This window comes from Arachis stenosperma, chromosome 4, assembly GCF_014773155.1.
Source record: "Arachis stenosperma cultivar V10309 chromosome 4, arast.V10309.gnm1.PFL2, whole genome shotgun sequence".
In the NCBI taxonomy this organism is placed as follows: Eukaryota; Viridiplantae; Streptophyta; class Magnoliopsida; order Fabales; family Fabaceae; genus Arachis; species Arachis stenosperma.
This window is the reverse complement of record NC_080380.1, coordinates 122572156-122579755: the sequence shown is the minus strand read 5'-3', so window position 1 is coordinate 122579755 and position 7600 is coordinate 122572156. Positions and strand designations below refer to the sequence as shown.

Here is a 7600-nt window from a genome sequence, read left to right as displayed (position 1 = left end):
GAATTCTTCAAAGAAGAAGAACACATGGCAGCCGAAAACAACAACAACAACAACAATGTAAGGAAGGTGCTGGGTGACTTTACTGCACCTACTCCCGACTTCTATGGGAGAAGCATCTCTATCACTGCCATTGGAGCAAACAACTTTGAGCTTAAGCCTCAATTAGTTTCTCTAATGCAACAGAATTGCAAGTTCCATGGACTTCCATTGGAAGATCCTCATCAGTTCTTAGCTGAATTCTTGCAAATCTGTGACACTGTCAAGACTAATGGGGTAGACCCTGAGGTCTACAGACTTATGCTATTCCCTTTTGCTGTAAGAGACAGAGCTAGGACATGGTTGGACTCTCAACCTAAAGAAAGCCTGGACTCATGGGAAAAGCTAGTCAATGCCTTCTTGGCAAAGTTCTTTCCACCTCAAAAATTGAGTAAGCTTAGAGTGAAAGTCCAAACCTTCAGACAGAAGGATGGAGAATCCCTCTATGAAGCTTGGGAAAGATACAAACAATTGATCAGAAAATGTCCATCTGACATGCTTTCTGAATGGAGCATCATAGGTATTTTCTATGATGGTCTCTCTGAACTATCCAAGATGTCTTTGGATAGCTCTGCTGGAGGATCTCTTCATCTGAAGAAGACGCCTACAGAGGCTCAAGAACTCATTGAAATGGTTGCAAATAACCAATTCATGTACACTTCTGAAAGAAATCCTGTGAACAATGGGACAAATCAGAAGAAAGGAGTTCTTGAGATTGATACTCTGAATGCCATATTGGCTCAGAATAAGATATTGACTCAACAAGTCAATTTGATTTCTCAAAGTCTGTCTGGAATGCAAAATGCACCAAGCAGTACTAAGGATGCTTCATCTGAAGAAGAAGCTTGTGATCCTGAGAACCCTTCAATGGAAGAGGTGAATTACCTAGGAGAACCCTATGGAAACACCTATAATTCTTCATGGAGAAATCACCCAAATTTATCATGGAAGAATCAAGAGAAACCTCAACAAGGTTTCAACAACAATAATGGTGGAAGAAACAGGTTTAGCAATGGCAAGCCTTTTCCATCATCTTCTCAGTAACAGACAGAGAATTCTAAGCAGAACCCCTCTGACTTAGCAACCATGGTCTCTGATCTAATCAAAACCACTCAAAGTTTCATGACTGAAACACGATCCTCCATTAGGAATTTGGAGGCACAAGTGGGACAGCTGAGCAAGAAAGTTACTGAACTCCCTCCTAGTACTCTCCCAAGTAATACAGAAGAAAATCCAAAAGGAGAGTGCAAAGCCATAACCATGGCCGAATCTGGGAGGAAAGAGAGGAAGTGAACGCCACTGAGGAAGACCTCAATGGGCGTGCACCAACCTCCAATGAGTTCCCTAATGAGGAACCATGGGAATCTGAGGCTCAAAATGAGACCATAAAGATTCCATTGGACTTACTTCTGCCTTTCATGAGCTCTGATGAGTATTCCTCCTCTGAAGAGGATGAGTATGTCACTGAAGAGCAAGTTGCTAAATACCTTGGAGCAATCATGAAGCTAAATGACAAGTTATTTGGAAATGAGACTTGGGAGGATGAACCTCCTTTGCTCACCAAAGAACTGGATGACTTGTCTAGGCAGAAATTACCTCAAAAGAGACAAGATCCTGGGAAGTTTTCAGTACCTTGTACCATAGGCACCATGACCTTCAAGAAGGCTCTGTGTGACTTAGGGTCAAGTGTAAACCTCATGCCTCTCTCTGTAATGGAGAAGCTAAGGATCTTTGAGGTACAAGCTGCAAGAATCTCACTAGAGATGGCAGACAACTCAAGAAAACAAGCTTATGGACTTGTAGAGGATGTATTGGTGAAGATTGAAGACCATTACATCCCTACTGATTTCATAGTCCTAGAGACTGGGAAGTGCATGGATGAATCCATCATCCTTGGCAGACCCTTCCTAGCCACAGCAAAGGCTGTGATTGATGTTGATGGAGGTGAACTGATCATTCAAGTGAATGAAGAATCCTTTGTGTTTAAGACTCAAGGATATCCCTCTGTCACCATGGAGAAGAAGCATGAAGAGCTTCTCTCAAATCAGAGTCAAACAGAGCCCCCACAGTCAAACTCTAAATTTGGTGTTGGGAGGCCACAACCAAACTCTAAGTTTGGTGTTGAACCCCCACATTCAAACTCTAAGTTTGGTGTTGGGAGGTTCCAACATTGCTCTGAGTATCTGTGAGGCTCCATGAGAGCCCTCTGTCAAGCTACTGACATTAAAGAAGTGCTTGTTGGGAGGCAACCCAATGTTATATTTTATCTATTTCTCTTTGTTATTTTATTGTTTTTGTAGGTTGATGATCATAAGAAGACACAAAATCAATTGAAAAAGCAAAAACAGAATGAAAAACAGGAAGAAAAACAGCACACCCTGGAGGAAGAACCCACTGGCGTTTAAACGCCAGTGAGGCTAGCAGTTGGGCGTTTAACGCCCAGTCTGGCACCATTCTGGGCGTTTAACGCCAGAAAGGAGCACCAGACTGGCGTTAAACGCCAGAAAAGGGCAAGAACCTGGCGTTAAACGCCAGGAATGGGCACCAGCCCGGCGTTTAACACCAGAAATGGCTAAAAACGTGATTTTGAATGCCATTTGGTGCAGGGATGACTTTTCCTTGACACCACAGGATCTGTGGACCCCACAGGATCCCCACCAACCCACCACTCTCTCTCTTCTTCTTCACCCATTCACCAATCACCTCAACCCCTCTTCCCCAAAAACCATTCACCTATCAAATCCCATCTTTCTCTTCACCACTCACATCCATCCTTCATAAAACCCCACCTACCCTACCATTCAAATTCAAACCACTTTCCCTCCCAAACCCACCCATAATGGCCGAACCCTACCCCTCCCCTCTCCTATATATACCCTTCTTCACCCCTTCACTTTCACACAACCTAAACAACACTTCTCTCCCTATTTGGCCGAACACTAAGCCACTCCCTTCTTCCTCATTTCTTCTTCTTCTACTCTCTTCTTTCTTCTTTTGCTCGAGGACGAGCAAACCTTTTAAGTTTGGTGTGGTAAAAGCATTGCTTTTTGTTTTTCCATAACCATTTATGGCATCCAAGGCCGGAGAAACCTCTAGAAAGAGGAAAGGGAAGGCAAAAGCTTCCACCTCCGAGTCATGAGAGATGGATAGATTCATCTCAAGGGTGCATCAAGACCACTTCTATGAAGTTGTGGCCTTGAAGAAGGTGATCCCCGAGGTCCCTTTTTCACTCAAAAAGGGTGAATATCCGGAGATCCGACATGAGATCCGAAGAAGAGGTTGGGAAGTCCTTACCAACCCCATTCAACAAGTCAGAATCTTGATGGTTCAAGAGTTCTATGCCAACGCATGGATCACCAAGAACCATGATCAAAGTGTGAACCCGGATCCAAAGAATTATCTTACTATGGTTCGGGGGAAATACTTGGATTTTAGTCCGGAAAATGTAAGGTTGGCGTTCAATTTGCCCATGATGCAAGGGGATGAACATCCTTACACTAGAAGGGTCAACTTTGATCAAAGGTTGGACCAAGTCCTCACAGTCATATGTGAAGAGGGCGCACAATGGAAGAGAGATTCAAGAGGGAAGCCGATTCAATTGAGAAGGCATGACCTCAAACCCGTGGCTAGAGGATGGTTGGAGTTTATCCAACGCTCAATCATTCCCACTAGCAACCGGTCCGAAGTTACTGTAGACCGGGCCATCATGATTCATAGCATCATGATTGGAGAAGAAGTGGAAGTTCATGAGGTTATAGCCCAAGAACTCTATAAGGTGGCGGATAAGTCCTCTACCTTAGCAAGGTTAGCCTTTCCTTATCTCATTTGTCAACTCTGTTATTCAGTTGGAGTTGACATAGAGGGAGACGTCCTTATTGATGAGGACAAGCCCATCACTAAGAAAAGGATGGAGCAAACAAGAGACCCCTCTCATCATGAGATCCCTGAGATACCTCAAGGGATGCACTTTCCTCCACAAGACTATTGGGAGCAACTAAACACCTCCCTAGGAGAATTGAGTTCCAACATGGGACAACTAAGGGTGGAGCACCAAGAACATTCCATCCTCCTCCATGAAATTAGAGAAGATCAAAGAATCATGAGAGAGGAGCAACAAAGACAAGGAAGATACATTGAGGAGCTCAAGCACTCCATAAGACCTTCAAAAGGAAGAACAAGCCGCCATCACTAAGGTGGACCCGTTCTTTAATCTCCTTGTTCTTTATTTTTTCTATTTTTCGAAAATTGTGCTTTATGTTTGTCCATGTTTGTGTCTTATGATCATTAGTGTCCTAGTGTCTATGCCTTAAAGTTATGAATGTCCTATGAATCCATCACCTTTCTTGAATAAACAATGTTCTTAATTGAAAAAGATGAGAATTGCATGAATTTTGAATTTTATAACAGTTTAATTATATTGATGTGGTGGCAACACCTTTGTTCTCTGAATGTATGCTTGAACAGTGCATATATCTTTTGAATTTGTGGTTCATGAATGTTGGCTCTTGAAAGAATGATGAAAAAGGAGACATGTTACTGAGGATCTGAAAAATCATAAAAATGATTCTTGAAGCAAGAAAAAGCAGTGAATACAAAAAAGAAAAAAAAAGAGAGAAAAGAAAACGAAAAAAAAAAGAAAAACGAAAAAGAAAGAGAAAAAGAAAGAAATAAAGTTGTGATCCAAGGTAATAAGAGTGTGCTTAAGAACCCTGGACACCTCTAATTGGGGACTTTAGCAAAGCTGAGTCACAATCTGAAAAGGTTCACCCAATTATGTGTCTGTGGCATGTATGTATCCGGTGGTAATACTGGAAGACAGAGTGCTTTGGGCCACAGCCAAGACTCAATAAGTAGCTGTGATTCAAGAATCATCATACTTAACTAGGAGAATCAATAACACTATCTGGATTCCGAGTTCCTAAAGAAGCCAATCATTCTGAGTTCCAAAGGATAGAGTGAGATGCCAAAACTGTTCAGAGGCAAAAAGCTAAAGGCCCCGCTCATCTAATTAATACTGATCTTCATAGATGTTTTTGGAGTTCATTACATATTCTCTTCTTTTTATCCTATTTGATCTTCAGTTGCTTGGGGACAAGCAACAATTTAAGTTTGGTGTTGTGATGAGCGGATAATTTGTACGCTTTTTGGCATTGTTTTTAGTATGTTTTTAGTATCTTTGAGTTAGTTTTTATTATATTTTTACTAGTTTTTAGTTAAAATTTACTTTTCTGGACTTTACTATGAGTTTGTGTGTTTTTCTGTGATTTCAGGTATTTTCTGGCTGAAATTGAGGGATCTTAGCAAAAATCTGATTCAGAGACTGAAAAGGACTGCAGATGCTGTTGGATTCTGACCTCTCTGCACTCGAAGTAGATTTTCTGGAGCTACAGAAGCCCAATTGGCGCGCTCTTAACGGCGTTGGAAAGTAGACATCCTGGGCTTTCCAGCAATATATGATAGTTCATACTTTGCCCAAGATTTGATGGCCCAAACCGGCGTTCAAAGTCACCCTCAGGAATTCCAGCGTTAAACGCCGGAACTGGCACCAAAATGGGAGTTAAACGCCCAAACTGGCATAAAAGCTGGCGTTTAACTCCAAGAAGAGTCTCTACACGAAAATGCTTCATTGCTCAGCCCAAGCACACACCAAGTGGGCCCGGAAGTGGATTTTTATGTCATTTACTCATCTTTGTACACCCTAGGCTACTAGTTTTCTATAAGTAGGACCTTTTACTATTGTATTTGAAGAATCTGAGTAGCTATCTTTGAGTTTCATGCTATCTTAGATCATTTGGGAGGCTGGCCATTCGGCCATGCCTAGACCTTGTTCTTATGTATTTTCAACGGTGGAGTTTCTACACACCATAGATTAAGGTGTGGAGCTCTGCTGTACCTCGAGTATTAATGCAATTACTATTGTTCTTCTATTCAATTCCGCTTGTTCTTTGTCCAAGATATCACTTGTTCTTCAACTTGATGAATGTGATGATCCGTGACACTCATCATCATTCTCACTTATGAACAAAGTGACTGACAACCATTCTGTTCTACAAGCAACAAGGCTCTAGTGTTTATCTCTTGGATTCCTGATACACGATGCATGGTTGATCGCCTGACAACCGAGTGCTCGCCTGACAAACGAGCCAGCCATTCCGTGAGATCAGAGTCTTCGTGGTATAGGCGAGAATTGATGGTGGCATTCAAGAGAATCCGGAAGGTCTAACCTTGTCTGTGGTATTCTGAGTAGGATTCAATGATTGAATGACTGTGACGTGCTTCAAACTCCTAGCAGGCGGGGCGTTAGTGACAGACACAAAAGAATCACTGGATTCTATTCCGGCCTGACCGAGAACCGACAGCTGATTAGCCATATGCTGTGACAGAGCATAGGAACATTTTCACTGAGAGGATGGGAGGTAGCCACTGACAACGGTGAAACCCTTGCATAAGCTTGCCATGGAAAGGAATAAGAAGGATTGGATGAAGACAGTAGGAAAGCAGAGAGACGGAAGGGAAAGCATCTTCATACGCTTATCTGAAGCTCTCACCAATGATATACATAAGTATCTCTATCTTTATCTTTATGTTTTATTCATCATCTATACCCATTTGAGTCTGCCTGACTAAGATTTACAAGGTGACTATAGCTTGCTTCATACCAACAATCTCCGTGGGATCGACCCTTACTCGCGTAAGGTTTATTACTTGGACGACCCAGTGCACTTGCTGGTTAGTTGTGCGAAGTTGTGTTTATGCCATGGTATTGAACACCAAGTTTTTGGATTCATTACCGGGGATTATTTGAGCTGTGAAAAGTATTGATCACAATTTCGTGCACCACTTGTCTAGGCAGAAATTACCTCAAAAGAAACAAGATCCTGGGAAGTTTTCAATACCTTGCACCATAAGCACCATGACCTTCAAGAAGGCTCTGTGTGACTTAGGGTCAAGTGTAAACCTCATGCCTCTCTCTGTAATGGAGAAGCTAGGGATCTTTGAGGTGCAAGCTGCAAAAATCTCATTAGAGATGGCAGACAACTCAAGAAAACAAGCTCATGGACTTGTAGAGGATGTTTTGGTGAAGATTGAAGACCATTACATCCCTGCTGATTTCATAGTCCTAGAGACTGGGAAGTGCATAGAGGAATCTATCACCCTTGGCAGACCCTTCCTAACCACAGCAAAGGCTGTGATTGATGTTGATGGAGGTGAACTGATCATTCAAATGAATGAAGAATCCTTTGTGTTTAAGGCTCAAGGATATCCCTCTGTCACCATGGAGAAGAAGCATGAAGAGCTTCTCTCAAATCAGAGTCAAACAGAGCCCCCACAGTCAAACTCTAAGTTTGGTGTTGGGAGGCCACAACCAAACTCTAAGTTTGGTGTTGAACCCCCACATTCAAACTCTAAGTTTGGTGTTGGGAGGTTCCAACATTGCTCTGAGTATCTGTGAGGTTCCATGAGAGCCCTCTGTCAAGCTACTGACATTAAAGAAGCGCTTGTTGGGAGGCAACCCAATGTTATGTTTTATCTATTTTCTTTTGTTATTTTTTGTTATTTTGTA

At 42.2% G+C, this 7600-nt stretch overlaps 1 non-coding gene across 1 annotated transcript; it reads right to left on the bottom strand.

Moving 5' to 3' along the window:
- Window positions 1-429: 429 nt before the first annotated feature.
- Window positions 430-533, bottom strand: LOC130977883 (small nucleolar RNA R71). Its single transcript, XR_009085555.1, has one exon. It is a non-coding gene; the product is annotated as a small nucleolar RNA R71 (small nucleolar RNA).
- Window positions 534-7600: the final 7067 nt, after the last annotated feature.